The 13,737-nt window shown below is 53.0% G+C and overlaps 1 long non-coding RNA gene across 1 annotated transcript; it reads left to right on the top strand.

The window, feature by feature from the left end:
• Positions 1–8,036: 8,036 nt before the first annotated feature.
• Positions 8,037–10,742, top strand: LOC132343528 (uncharacterized). Its single transcript, XR_009492415.1, has 2 exons — positions 8,037–9,910; positions 10,181–10,742. It is a non-coding gene; the product is annotated as an uncharacterized lncRNA (long non-coding RNA).
• The last annotated feature ends 2,995 nt before the right edge of the window (positions 10,743–13,737 follow it).

The raw sequence follows: 13,737 nt of genomic DNA, 5'->3' as shown, positions 1-13,737 counted from the left end.
ACCCGAGGCCAGCGGTGCGGCCAGGGAACGGAGACGGGGAACGAAAGGCAAACCCACACCCAAAGTCCCATCCCGAGAGGACTCTCCCACCCTCGCAGAAGTGGGAGGCCCTCGGACCGTGCCCAGGCCCGCTCATGCACCCCATCACCCCATCCTCTCCAGCGACTTCCCAGCAGAGCCAGCCCTCGAGAGCTCAGCCGCTCAGGCACGAGCCCGTCCCAAGTGAACACCGAGACCCCGGGCACACTCCCAGGAGTGTGCCCCGCTCTTTCCCAGGAGGCTGCATCACGCCCACGGCCGAGAGGAACTCGCTCCTCGTCGGAACTCTCGGTGCGTCACACAGGGCGTGCCGCACACAGCGTGTGCCTGGGCGTCTGCACGCATGTGCGTCAGAGCCGACCTACCGCCACAGCCCCAGAGACGGCCGCGGCTTCTTGTTCTTCCCCTTGGTGGCTCTGGCCCTCCCGCTGGCACAAGGGCCGTTGCCGACGTTCTTCGGCCCCGGAGGCGGGGTGTCCGTGCTGGGACGGTCGAGCCGCTCGTGCTCCTGTTGGGGCGGCGTGCGGTTTCTCCCTCCTCCGTGTTTGGACTGGTGAATCACGACTGCGCCGGCAGGCAGGGCAGACTGGACCTTCCGCAGCTCCAAGGCCGGCTTCGGTCGGCTGTGTTCTTGCAGGCGTCGCCACTGCTCTAAGCTCATCCCTTCGACCTCTGTGTCCCCCGGGGACTCCTCCGACCCAGGAGCTCTGCAGCTGGCGTGTCCTGCAGGCTGTCTGGGGTCTGTGGGGTCAGCCCCGAGGGGGGCCGCTGCCCCTCCCCCAGCTCCCCCTCGAAGGCACCCTCAGCAGCGTAAAAGACTACTTAAAAAGTCTTTGGGAGCCCAGATTCTAGTTAAGGAAACTGTAAGGAAACATCCTGTCTCAGGACCCACTGTCCACTTGAGTCTCCAGGACTAGAACGTGAAGCTTGAACCCAAGCAAGCAAAATAGCCAGGATGTGCCTTTGCTCTGGAAGCCTTTTGACAGACAAGCAGGGAATGCAGAGCAGCCAATTTCTGAGCAGTTTGGTCAGGCCTTCTGAGGGCTCCTAACTCTCCAGGTGCCTATTGCTTGGACTGCTTCAATTGCAAGGCTGCTTGGAGGCTTGTGCCTTCCAGGTCTGTAGAAACCAGCTGCTCGTCCTTGTTTACCTCAGCCGGGGAGGTTGGGTTGAGGCACAGCTAGAGCCCGCCCAGCTCCGATCGCCAGAGGACAGCGGGGAGACTGATGGAATGTGCCCTGCAAAACCCTCATAAACCCTTAGCCTGACAGCTTCACATTCCAGACTGGAAATCCCCACGTCCCGGCAACATTGAGGAACCCGGGTCCTACCCGAAGGGAGCTCGTGTATAGTTAGTTTAGGGACTACAAGTCCCTTTAGCCACAGAAACACCGAATACCCTAATGCTGAGATCCCCAGATACCTAGAGGAACCCCAGTTCCCTTCATCCTGCTAACTGGTAAGTCACTTCAGTCGTGTCCGACTCTGTGCGACTCCATAGATGGCAGCCCACCAGGCTCCCCTGTCCCTGGGATTCTCCAGTCAAGAACACTGGAGTGGGTTGCCATTTCCTTCTCCAATGCATGAAAGTGAAAAGTGAAAGTTAAGTCGCTCAGTCGTGTCCAACCCTCAGCGATGCCATGGACTGCAGCCTACCAGGCTCCTCCATCCATGGGATTTTCTAGGCAAGAGTACTGGAGTGGGGTGCCGTTGCCTTCATCCTGAGGCACCCTAAAAATAACACCTGCAGAGACACCAAATTTCCTTATCTTCAGATGCCCTAAATACCTCAGCCTGTGAACTCTTAATCCCATGCTTCTCAAGATCCCAACTCTCCTGCATGTTGGAAACCTAAAGCCCCTTAATGAGACGCCCCCCACCTAATTTCCTTAGCCTCAAAGATCCCACGTTCTCTCAACCTGTACAGTCTACATCAGCCAAATGATCCCCCCAATCCACTCTTTCTGAGGAACCCCAGTTCCTTCAGCCCATGTGACCCAGATCTCCTCCAGCTGAGGGACTTGTCCCTTAGACATGGAACGCATGTTATTCGCTGATTTTCGCAGAGTACCCAGGCAGAGATCCCCAAAATGCTTTTTGGAGAAATCTTCCCTCTCCTGCACTGGAACAGAGCCCCGATTTCAGCCTGACCCCAGTCCAGCAGTTAGGGGCTTCCAGGTCTCCTCCAGACTCCCTCTATCACCCACAGACACGACTCTCCCACTGCCTTTCCTCAGAGGGGATGAATTGTAGGGGGATCAAAGAAGCCAAATCTAGTTCACATTAGGCTGGTCTGTGATAGCTGGTCATCCCGTTCATCCCACCAATACCCCCACCCTGACTTGCCCCACACCTTCCTGCCCTGGATACTACACCCAAGGAAGAGAGACCTGGCTCTGGACAGAGGTCTGGGTTATCTCAGCATCATCTTCTTCCACAGGCACCTTGGCCTTGAGGTGGTGCAATGGCCGTGAGCTCCAGAGGAGAGCACTGAGGGTTATACTAGGAGAACAATGTGGAAGCCCTTAGTGAGAGGCGGAGGCGGCAAAGCTGGTCTCTAAGCCAGCTCTATAGGAAGGAAATGGAGCCATCCCTGAAGGAGCACAGACTGCTTGCATGTGCCACTGAGTAATCTCTGTGTCATACACAGGATGAGAGTACCTGGTCCTGTCTGAGACAGTGTGGTGGAGTGGGGTGCAATGGGACACTAGCATCATCAACTGCTCTGTGTCCAGGGAGAGTGAGGAAAAAGCTCAATGTTTGCTCAAATTTCTCCGAGCCAGGCTTCAACAAAATGTGAACCGTAAACTTCCAGATGTTCAAGCTACTTTTTAGAAAAGGCAGAGGAACCAGAGATCAACTTGCCAACGTCTGCTGGATCATCAAAAAAGCAAGAGAGTTCCCCAAAAACATCTATTTCCGCTTTATTGACTGTGCCAAAGCCTTTGACTGTGTGGATCACAATACACTGTGGAAAATTCTGCAAGAGATGGGAATACCAGACCACCTGACCTGCCTCCAGAGAAATCTTTATGCAGGTCAGGAAGCAACAGTTAGAACTGGACATGGAACAACAGACTGGTTTCCAAATTGGGAAAGGAGTATGTCAAGGCTGTATATAGTCACCCTGCTTATTTAACTTATATGCAGAGTACATCATGTGAAATGCTTGACTGGATGAAGCACAAACTGGAATCAAGATTGCCGGGAGAAATATCAATAACCTCAGATATGCAGATGACACCACCCTTATGGCAGAAAGTGAAGAAGAACAAAAGAGCCTCTTGATGAAAGTGAAAGAGGAGAGTGAAAAAGTTGGCTTAGATCTCAACATTCAGAAAAGTAAGATCATGGCATCAGGTCCCATCACTTTATGGCAGATATATGGAGTAAGAGTGGAAACAGTGGCAGACTTTATTTTGGGGGGCTCCAAAATCACCCCAGATGGTGATTGCAGCCATGAAATTAAAAGACGCTTACTCCTTGGAAGAAAAGTTATGACCAACCTAGACAGTATATTCAAAAGCAGAGACATTACTTTGCCAACAAAGGTCCATTAGTCAAGGCTATGGTTTTTCCAGTATTCATGTATGGATGTGAGAGTTGGACTATGTGTGGACTAAACTAAAGAGCTCAGTGCCAAAGAATTGATGCTTTTGAACTGTGGTGTTGGAGAAGACTCTTGAGAGTCCCTTGGACTGCAAGGAGATCCAACCAGTCCATTCTAAAAGAGATTGGTCCTGGGTGTTCATTGGAAGGACTGATGCTGAAGCTGAAACTCCAATACTTTGGGCACATGATGTGAAGAGCTGACTCATTAGAAAAGACCCTGATGCTGGGAAAGATTGAGGGCAGGAGAAGAAGGGGACGACAGAGGATGAGATGCTTGGATGGCATCCCCGACTCAATGGACATGGGTTTGGGTGGACTCTGGGAGTTGGTTATGGACAGGGAGGCCTGGCGTGCTGCGGTTCATGGGGTCACAAAGAGTCGGACACGATTGAGCGACTGAACTGAGAGAGCAGATATTCTTCTCCTTCCTGAGTTCCCTGAGCGCTCACGGGCTCACACTGAAGGGCTGCAATTGCTGATGACTGAAAAAGCAAGAGAGTTCCAGAAAAACATCTATTTCTGCTTTATTGACTATGCCAAAGCCTTTGACTGTGTGGATCACAATAAACTGTGGAAAATTCTGAAAGAGATGGGAATACCAGACCACCTGACCTGCCTCTTGAGAAACCTGTATGCAGGTCAGGAAGCAACAGTTAGAACTGGACATGGAACAACAGACTGGTTCCAAATAGGAAAAGGAGTATGTCAAGGCTGTATATTGCCACTCTGCTTATTTAACTTATATGCAGAGTACATCATGAGAAACGCTGGGCTGGAAGGAACACAAGCTGGAATCAATATTGCCGGGAGAAATATCAATAACCTCAGATATGCAGATGACACCACTCTTATGGCAGAAAGTGAATAGGAACTAAAAAGCCTCTTGATGAAAGTGAAAGAGGAGAGTGAAAAAGTTGGCTTAAAGCTCAACATTCAGAAAACGAAGATCATGGCATCTGGTCCCACCACTTCATGGGAAATAGATGGGGAAACAGTGGAAACAGTGTCAGACTTTATTTTTTGGGGCTCCAAAATCACTGCAGATGGTGACTGCAGCCATGAAATTAAAAGACGCTTACTCCTTGGAAGGAAAGTTATGACCAACCTAGACGCATATTCAAAAGCAGAGACATTACTTTGCCAACAAAGGTCCATCTAGTCAAGGCTATGGTTTTTCCTGTGGTCAAGTATGGATGTGAGAGTTGGACTGTGAAGAAAGCTGAGCGCCAAAGAATTGATGCTTTTGAACTGTGGTGTTGGAGAAGACTCTTGAGAGTCCCTTGGACTGCAAGGAGATCCAACCAGTCCATTCTGAAGGATATCAGCCCTAGGTGTTCTTTGGAAGGAATGATGCTAAAGCTGAAACTCCAGTACTTTGGCCACCTCATGCGAAGAGTTGACTCATTGGAAAAGACTCTGATGCTGGGAGGGATTGGGGGCAGGAGGAGAAGGGGATGACAGAGGATGAGATGGCTGGATGGCATCACTGACTCGATGGACGTGAGTCTGAGTGAACTCCAGGAGTTGGTGATGGACAGGGAGGCCTGGCATGCTGCAATTCATGGGGTCGCAAAGAGTCGGACACGACTGAGCGACTGAACTGAACTGAACTGAATGACATCCCTGTTTACTTATACAGCAGGAAATAGTCCATTTCTCACTCCCTAATACCATACACAAAAATAAACTCTAAATAATTTACAGACCTCAATGTGAGGATGGACACTCTAAAACCCTTGAGGAAAATATAGGCAGAAAATGCTTTGTTGTAAATCACAGCAAGTTCTTTTTGGATCCACATCTTAAGAGTAACTAAATAAAATAAAAGTAGGCCAAAGTGAGATAATTAATCTTAGCAGCGTTTTCACAGCAAAGGAAACCCTAAATTAAAGGAAAAGACAACACTCAGAATAGAAAATATATATATTTCAAAACAATTATCCCCACAAAGAATTCGTCTCCAAAACATACAGACAGCTCAAGCAGCTCAATATCAAAAAACAAAAATACCCAATAGGAAATGGGACAAAGATCTCAATGGACATTTCATGAAGAAGGCATACACATGGCCATTAAGCACTTGAAAAGGTGTTCAGCATCACTCATGGTTAGAGGAAGACCATTCAAAAGTCCAGTGAGCTATCACCTCACCCCAGTCAGAATGGCCATCTCAGAGAATCCCCAGCAATACATGTTGCAGAGGATGTGGAGAGAAGGGAACTCCGCTGCACTCTTGGTGGGAATGTAAATCGGTCTATCCATTAGGCAAAGAGTATGAAGGTTCTTTTAAAATACTAAACGTAGTGTTGTAGCCCCACGTTCCGGGAAACAAACTCACGCAGAAGGACAGTGCAGATAGTGCAGTGCAGTTGATTACACCCGCGGGCCCAAGGCAGAGTCTCCTGTTAGCCAAGGACGCCGACCGGTTTTTGTGAAAACATTGTATACCCTAAGTGTATACGGTTCCCTGAAACTAATCTCAACAAAGGAAAAAGAAAGATACAAAGTTAAGCCATGCTTCATATGCCTTAAGCCTAGGTAATTAACAGTGGACAATTATCAACAGGCCTGCGGTCATACCAAAACAAGCATTATAGAACGTATGGTTCTCTTCAGTTACACAGATAATTAGGGGAATCTTTTAGGCATGGAGAGTCTAGATCCAAGCCCTGAGGCTCTTCCTTCTGGGAGCCTGGTTTTCCAGCTGGTGTGTTGTTTCCACAGATACTGGGCTCAAAGTCCATAGTCTGGCCCAAGATGGAGTCCTGCTTTCAAGATAGAGCCGTTTCTGTAACCTCCTTCAATACAAGTACCATAGGATCCAGCAGTCCCACACCTGGGTGTGCTGCTGCTAAGTCGCTTCAGTCGTGTCCGACTCGGTGCGACCCCATAGACGGCAGCCCACCAGGCTCCCCTGGCCCTGGGATTCTCCAGGCAAGACAACTGGAGTGGGTTTCCATTTCCTCCTCCAATGCATGAAAGTGAAAAGTCAAAGTAAAGTCGCTCAGTCGTGTCCGACTCTTAGGGACCCCATGGACTGCAGCCCACCAGGCTCCTCGGTCCATGGGATTCTCCAGGCAAGAGCACTGGAGTGGGGTGCCATTGCTAGGTACAGAGAAAACCAAAATTTGAAAAGACGCCTGCAGCCCTGTGGTCACAGCTGCACTAGGACCATCAACAGGACACGGCAGCAATCTAAGAGCAGGACACAGGTGAATGGATACAGAAGAGGGTACCTAGACATAATCCAGTATTATCCAGCCATTAAAAGGATCAAGTAACAACATTTCCAGCCACAGGGAGGAAAGTAGAAGTGATCATTCTAAGTGAACTAGGGGAGACAGGGAAAGACAAGAATCGTATGGCATCACTTCTAGGTGGAATCTAAAAATGGAGACGTGTGAACTTCTTTACCAAAGAGAAATGGCCTCACAAACATATGGTTCCCTAGAAGAAACTTACGGTTCCCCAGGAGGAAAAGACGAGGGCAGGGAGAAATGAGCTGGTTCAGATTGACGTACACACACTACTCTTTATAAAATCATCCACAAGGACCCACTGCACAGCACATGGAACCCTCCTCAACACTCCGTAATAACTTATATGGGAAGAGAACCTGAAAAAGAACATATATATGTCTAGCTATACATGAATCAAGCACCTGGAAAGACATCCCCCCTCACTCATTTCTGTGCTCAGTTGCTCAGTTGTGTCCGGCTTTTCGCAACCCCACGGACTGCAGCCTGCTAGTCTCTGCTGTCCATGAAATTTTCCAGGAAAGAATTCTGGTTGGGTTCCCCTTTCCTTCTCTAGGGCATCTTCCCGGCTCAGGGATCAATTCTGAATCTCTTGCATCTCCTGCACTGCAGGCAGATTCTTTGCTGCTGAGCCGCACCAGGGAAGACCCACTCATTATTAAATCAATGGTGATCAAATCTACACTGACGAATCCCCTCCCACCAGTCAGAAGGGCCATCGTCAGAAAGCTCTCCAAAGAATAAATGCTGCAGAGGGCGTAGGGAAAATGGAACCCTCCCGCACTCTGAGTGGGGTGCAACAGGGTGCGGCCCCAATGGAAAACCGCATGGAGGGTCCTGAGGAGACAGAGGAGCCACGGGACCCAGCGACCCCACTTCCGGGCTCAGACCTGGAGAACATCACGATTTGAAATGATACGTGCACCCCTGTTTTCAGAGAAGCACTATTTACAACAGCCAAGACAGAGTCCACCAAAATGTCCAACGACAGCAACGTGAAGACTGAGTGTTCCGTCTATACACTGGACTCTATACACATCTATACAGTTCACCCCTGGGCTCTGGGGTGCAGTCAGGATGGGAGAATGTGGCCTCTGACCAGCAGCTGGTGGGAAGAAGGGAGATCAGCCCTGAGGTTAGGTGTTCCCTGAAGTCTGTGGGCCCCAGTGCCCTGATGGCCTTCATCCCCAGTGGGGACGTGGGCAGGGCCTGAGCCACTTTGATGAAGCCACAGCAGCAATGGGCTCAGAAGTCTCCTGAGGGTGTCTCAAACTCTGACACCATGTTTTACAGAGGAACAGGAGAATGAAGCTGACCTCCTGACAGCGTCCTTCCAGCTCTGAGTTGTTTCCAAAAGACCACCATCACCTGCGTGGGGTCGGCCATGAGCCACCTGCCCCCTCCTGCCTTTCCTCTTCCTCCTGGTGACAATTCCAGTGACGTTTCCTGGCTGGTCCCCTCGCCCAGCCCAGATGCGTCTGTCCATCCACTGCCGCTCACCTCACCCTGGGGACTAACGGGCCCCTCGAGGACTGCACTCCTGCTGCTCCCCATGCCCAGGAGGCAGCCCCACCTTCTTCTCCAGGTGCTGAGCTCAGACACCTGGTGTGACCAAGCAGGAGCCTGTGGGCCCTCCCAGGACAGACCCCATCCTGTATCCTCTGCTGCAGCTCCTCTCTGAAGTTTGGGGTAACAGCACCTGATGTGCACTCCGGGCATTGTTTTACAGGCACTAAAAGCCCCACTGAGTGGAAGAAGTTACCTACTAGATGAGCATGAACGTCACCCCAGAGCGTCCAGTTGTCAGGGAGTGTTTAGCAGGAAGATTCCTACACGCTGTTTCTCACAGGTCCTCTGTTTCTTTTCAAGCAGAGCGGCATGCTGTTCCCAGGAACCAGGGTCATCGTGTGAGACAGGCCTGAGTCTCCTTCAGTAAACATTCTCTTTACGACAAAACTGCTTAGTCTCAATTCCCTTTCCTGAGATATGGATGTTCTTCTGACCTTGTGGCAATTTTTAATCCCTTGTTCCCTTGGTTACGGTTGTTATACACTTGGTTTTCTGATCTTTATCATAGTCATAAGAAACTTCTTGTACCACAGCTTATATATACTCACAGAAAATTCATTAAAGCACCTCTGCTCCATCAGAGCTTGGGTCCCCGTGTCTTTCTTTCTCTCTTTCTTTCTCTCATTCTCTTTCTCTCTCTCTCTTAGGCTGATTCCTTGGAGTGCAGAGACCCGTCTTGCTCACTCTGCTGCCCGGGCTTCTAAGACTCTCTCGAGAAGGCGCCAGGTGCCTTCATGAGACATGCAAGTCCTCTATCAAGGACTTTATTGGTTTTCTGCATAAACCAGAGAGTATCAGCTTCTTTCTCTCTTTCACTTTCTTATCATCGCCTCCGGACCACCAGGTCCCGGTCCATTAAAGGACCCCAACATCCAGTGCCTGAGGATTTGTGAGGTTAGCCGCCTGTTCCCTCACCAACCAGAGAACCGTGCACCAGCGGATCACAAACTCTGTGACCCCCTCCCTCAGGCGGCCTGTAAGCTGCTTTGCTGAAGCCCCTCAGGGAGTCCGGGGTTTGGAGCACGAGTTAGCTGTCCTCCATGTAGCGGTGCTTTTGTAAGCATCACTTCCCGTTCCTTCACCACAACCTGGCGTTGTAGATTGGCTTTATTGCACTCAGGCGTGTGGGCCCAGGTTTGGTTCAGTAACACAGGGCCTCCCAGGCTCCCGCTTCCTTGTGGCCCGGTGACTGTCAGCTCCTCCACCAGAGCCCACAGCCAGTCCCACTCTAGTTCCCCTCTGCACCTAAGCCCGTTGTCACTGGTCACATGATGGTAGTGATGATGACATCCAGCAGAGCCAGCTTGGCAAGGCAGACACTTCTGGACTTGACACCGGGCCCCTTTCCACAGACAGGATGGAGTGACTGCTTTCACGGGCCCCGTGGTGGAAGAGCTCACTTTCTGATGAAGCCAGACCTTGATCCTCTCCAGGTGATTCCATGCTCCTCATTCTCCCCAGCCCCCCACCCACATGGCTGCCATCTGTGCCTGTCTCTATGGGGCCTTGGTAATCTGCTAAAATGAGGGTGATTTTTCACACAGATAATGGGGTGAACGGTGGTCCCAGATGGTGTGTGCCCCCAGAACATGTGAACAAGACCGTATCTGGGAAAAGGGTCTTTGTAGATTCAGTTAAAGATGTCGAGGTGGGGTCACATTGGGTGTGGGTGGCCCTCAGCCTAACTAGAACGTTCCTTGTAGGGGACAAAAGAAGAGGGACAGACACAGAGGACAAGCCGCATGAAGATGAAGGCAGAGACGGGCGGGAGGGGCCGCAAGCCCAGGAACCCCTGGAGCCCCTGAAGCTGGAAAAGGCAGGAAGGACCCTATCCTGGAGCCTCTGGAGGGACCTCAGCCTTGCGCCACCTTGATCTCAGGTGTCTGGTCTCCAGGACTGGGGGAGGATGAACTCCTGTTGTTTTAAACCACCCGGCTTGTGATCATTTGTTGGGCCACAGAGCAGCCACACAGACCCTGCTCTGTAGGATCCTAGAAGTGTGGGTCTCAGTAAAGGCAGATCAGGGTGCTTTACGGAACCCCTGGAGTCAGCACTGGGACCCCAGAATGTTGAGGGGTCGAGTCTGAAACCTGTCCCTAGGGCTGCACACGCCTCCCCAGGTTCTTACACCTGAACAGGTGGTGTAGCATCTCAGTCCTGACTGAGGACTCTGTTAATTTCACCAGTTACACAGGTGAAAACCCAGTTAGGATACTTGCCACACTGATGATCAATTCTGAAGATGGTCAGGGGTGGGGACTCACATGCAGCCAGCAGCCCTTCACCATCCCTTACCCCACCCCCTCCTCCACCCCACCCCCCAAGGAGCATCCTCAGTGGAAAGTTGGGGGACCCATCGGAGGCCTCTCTTAAGTAAAGCTTGGCTGAGCCCCAGGCTAGCTGCTCCTGAACCTCATCCACCATTCCCAGGTAAAACACCCGAATATGAGCAAAGACCTCACAGGCTGGAGGGAAGGGCTTGGGGCCGCCCCAGCAACAGCACACTTGCCATGGTCCTGGCTGGGGCTCTTCTGGAAGCTTTCCGTCCCCTCCCTGAGTCGCCTCTCCAGTCCTGCTCCACTGCCTTTTCTCTCGCTTCCTCACCCCCGCCCCTACCTGGGGAGACGTCCAACAGCAGGCACAGGTGACAGGCCGCTTCCTTACCTGGTCTAGAGAAGACCTGATCACAAACAGCAACCGCGAGGCCGTCTCGCCAGCCCAGCCCACACGCCCCGCAGAGTATGCGTCGAGTCTACCTGCAGGTGCTCTGACACCCGCTTACAGAGACCTCAGCCCAGGCTCACCTGGAAGGGCTGGCCGGGGGTCAGGTCAGCCAAACCTCCCCCATCGGGGCTCACAGTTGCAGAAAGGGGCCTGGTTGTGCCTGCCAGGTGCAAGGAACAGGGTTGGGTCCTGAGGGTCAGGACGGACATGGGGCTGGAGCTCTGGCTTGTTTTCTAATCATTTTATCTGGCCCATGAGTGGGAGGTAATTTCAAGAAGACCCTCTCCTAATGAGGGGAACCACAAGTCAGGGAGAGGAAGGGTGGGGTGTGGAGACAGGGCCCAGTGCCCGGGTGCAGTGGAAGTCTCTGGAAGACTCGGTGGAGGGAGGCTGTGTAGTGAAGCCCAGGGTCACTGCCCTGTCCAGGAGCAGCTGTTTGTTAGCTCAGGTCCTGCTCTGAGGGGCTCAGAGTCAGACTTGACCAACAGGTGGACTGGGAGTGCTCTGCAATGAGGGCCCTGTACTCGGTTCCTTGGGTGCTGAGCCCTGCGGGTACCTGCCCAGGGGAGCCCCGTACCCATGGAGGAGCCTGCCCAGCAGAACCCTGTGCTCCAGGGAGGGCTGTGTGAACAAGCGTCCCCTCTGTGCAGCAGGCACAGAGTAGCTTGGCGACTCGCCCACAGGCAGCGCCAGGAGGAGATGAGAACCAGCACACAGTGGGGCCCTGAACCCGCCTGGGCCCATCCAGAGTGAGAAGCGGGGGAGGCGGGTGCTGGCCACTGTGCCGAGTGGGAGGCCCCACAGGAACCTGACACCACGGGGCCTCCCCAGGCCAGCAGACAGCCTGCCCCGGGCGGTGGGAGCTCCTGGAGGCCCTGCAGGGGCCCTGAGAGGGAACGGCCAGGCCAGAGCGGGGTGATTGCCCAGGCAGAGCCAGGGGGCGTGGGGCCCGAGGGGGCTTTTGTGGTCTGAGGGGGAGTGGGCGAGCAGGCAGTGAGTGTGACCCAGGAAAGCGGCCCTGCTGACGGGAGACTGAATCCGCCTCAGAGGGACAAGCCTTCTGGGTGATCCCAGACACAGGATGTGAGCAGGAGTCCTGGTAAAAGATGGTGAGTGAGTTCCCCTAAGAGGAGGCTCTGGAGCTGCCCCGGGAGGGGGTGAAGGGGCAGACGAGAACCTGCTGTGAGTGGGCACTAACCCTGGGAGGGGGGCACACACCCCACTCCATGGCTGCGCATCTGTCCTTCTGGACGGGTCACTTGGCTTCTCAGAGCCTCAGCCTCGCAGCCTGCTTGTGGGCTGACGGTAGCACAGACTGATCAGTCATTTGCTCAGAACAGCGCAGAAAGGGGCCTCGTGGAAATTCCACAGAACACCATCAGGACGGCACTCACAGCCCGTTTCTTGCAGGCCTGTCTGCAGGACCCGGAGAGCAGACTTGCAGCAGAGCCGGGGACGGGCTGGGTCTGGTGGTTGGTGGAGTGACCACTCCCGTCCCCAGGCCCTGCCAGCATTGGCCCTTCAGGCTCCGGGTCGGGGAGCCCGTGGGGTGTGGGTCCAGCTGTGCCCACCAGGGAGGCCTGGAGCACTTGGTGAGGAAGCACAGGTGTGGCCATCACATGTGCACAAGCTTCTGAGCAGGGTCCAGTGGAAGCTCTTGCCCTGCACAGGGGTTTCAAGCCCATAGAGCATATGAGCTTCTACGGCTCTGCTTGTTTTCTGCACGCCAAGTCCTGACATCCAGGACACCCGCCGCCCGTGAGGAGGCACAGCTGACCTGGCTCCAGCTGCTGCTTCTGGGTCCCTCCTGACCACACGCCCGGCAGCCCGCATCACCAAGGCCGACTGTCGGGTGGCGTCTGGGCGTGGGGACGAGAGCGTAGGCCAGGCCCCGGGGGGGCCGCGCCGTCCCTGCCGGTACTGTGGCTGTAGGTCCGCCCTCCCCGCCCCCCAGGCAGACCACCGTACCCCACAGACTGTCACCAAGTCAGTCCATGGACCCTGCTCGGGCCATAGCCTGGCCGGGGCTCTGCCTCAACAGGGAAGGTTTACTTCTTCCATTCGGGTTCAAGTGGGCGATTATGAAACCAAAGCTGAGGCCAACACAGCACAGGCTTTGTTCAGAGGCCAAAGAACGGAGAAGTGGGAACCAAGTTCACAGCTCAACTTCTCACCCACCTGGAGAGAGTGGTTTGATTTTAAAAGTAAAGACAAAGGGGGAAGGAGTGAGGCTAATGCTGGGGGACAGGTGCGTCTATGGGAAGGGCAGGGCTTTCCGACTTAGTGGGGTGCCACCTCCTTTTTACCTTGTTTTGGTTCTTCGTGTTCGGTCATGGCCAATGGTTGGTGTATCACTTAATATAATGATCAAGTTAGCAGCGAGCAGTGACCTGAAGTGAGATCTTAATTCCCTGCCCAGGAATGGAGCCTGGGAAGCCTGGATGCGAACCAGGAATCCTAGCCACCGCACCAGCAAGGGCTAGAGGCCAGAAGTTATTTTTCCCCAGATCTTTGCCCCCAGTGAAAAATGTTTTTA

The sequence above is a fragment of the Bos taurus genome, chromosome 2, assembly GCF_002263795.3.
Source record: "Bos taurus isolate L1 Dominette 01449 registration number 42190680 breed Hereford chromosome 2, ARS-UCD2.0, whole genome shotgun sequence".
NCBI lineage: Eukaryota > Metazoa > Chordata > Mammalia > Artiodactyla > Bovidae > Bos > Bos taurus.
This window is presented reverse-complemented; position numbering and strand designations above follow the sequence as displayed.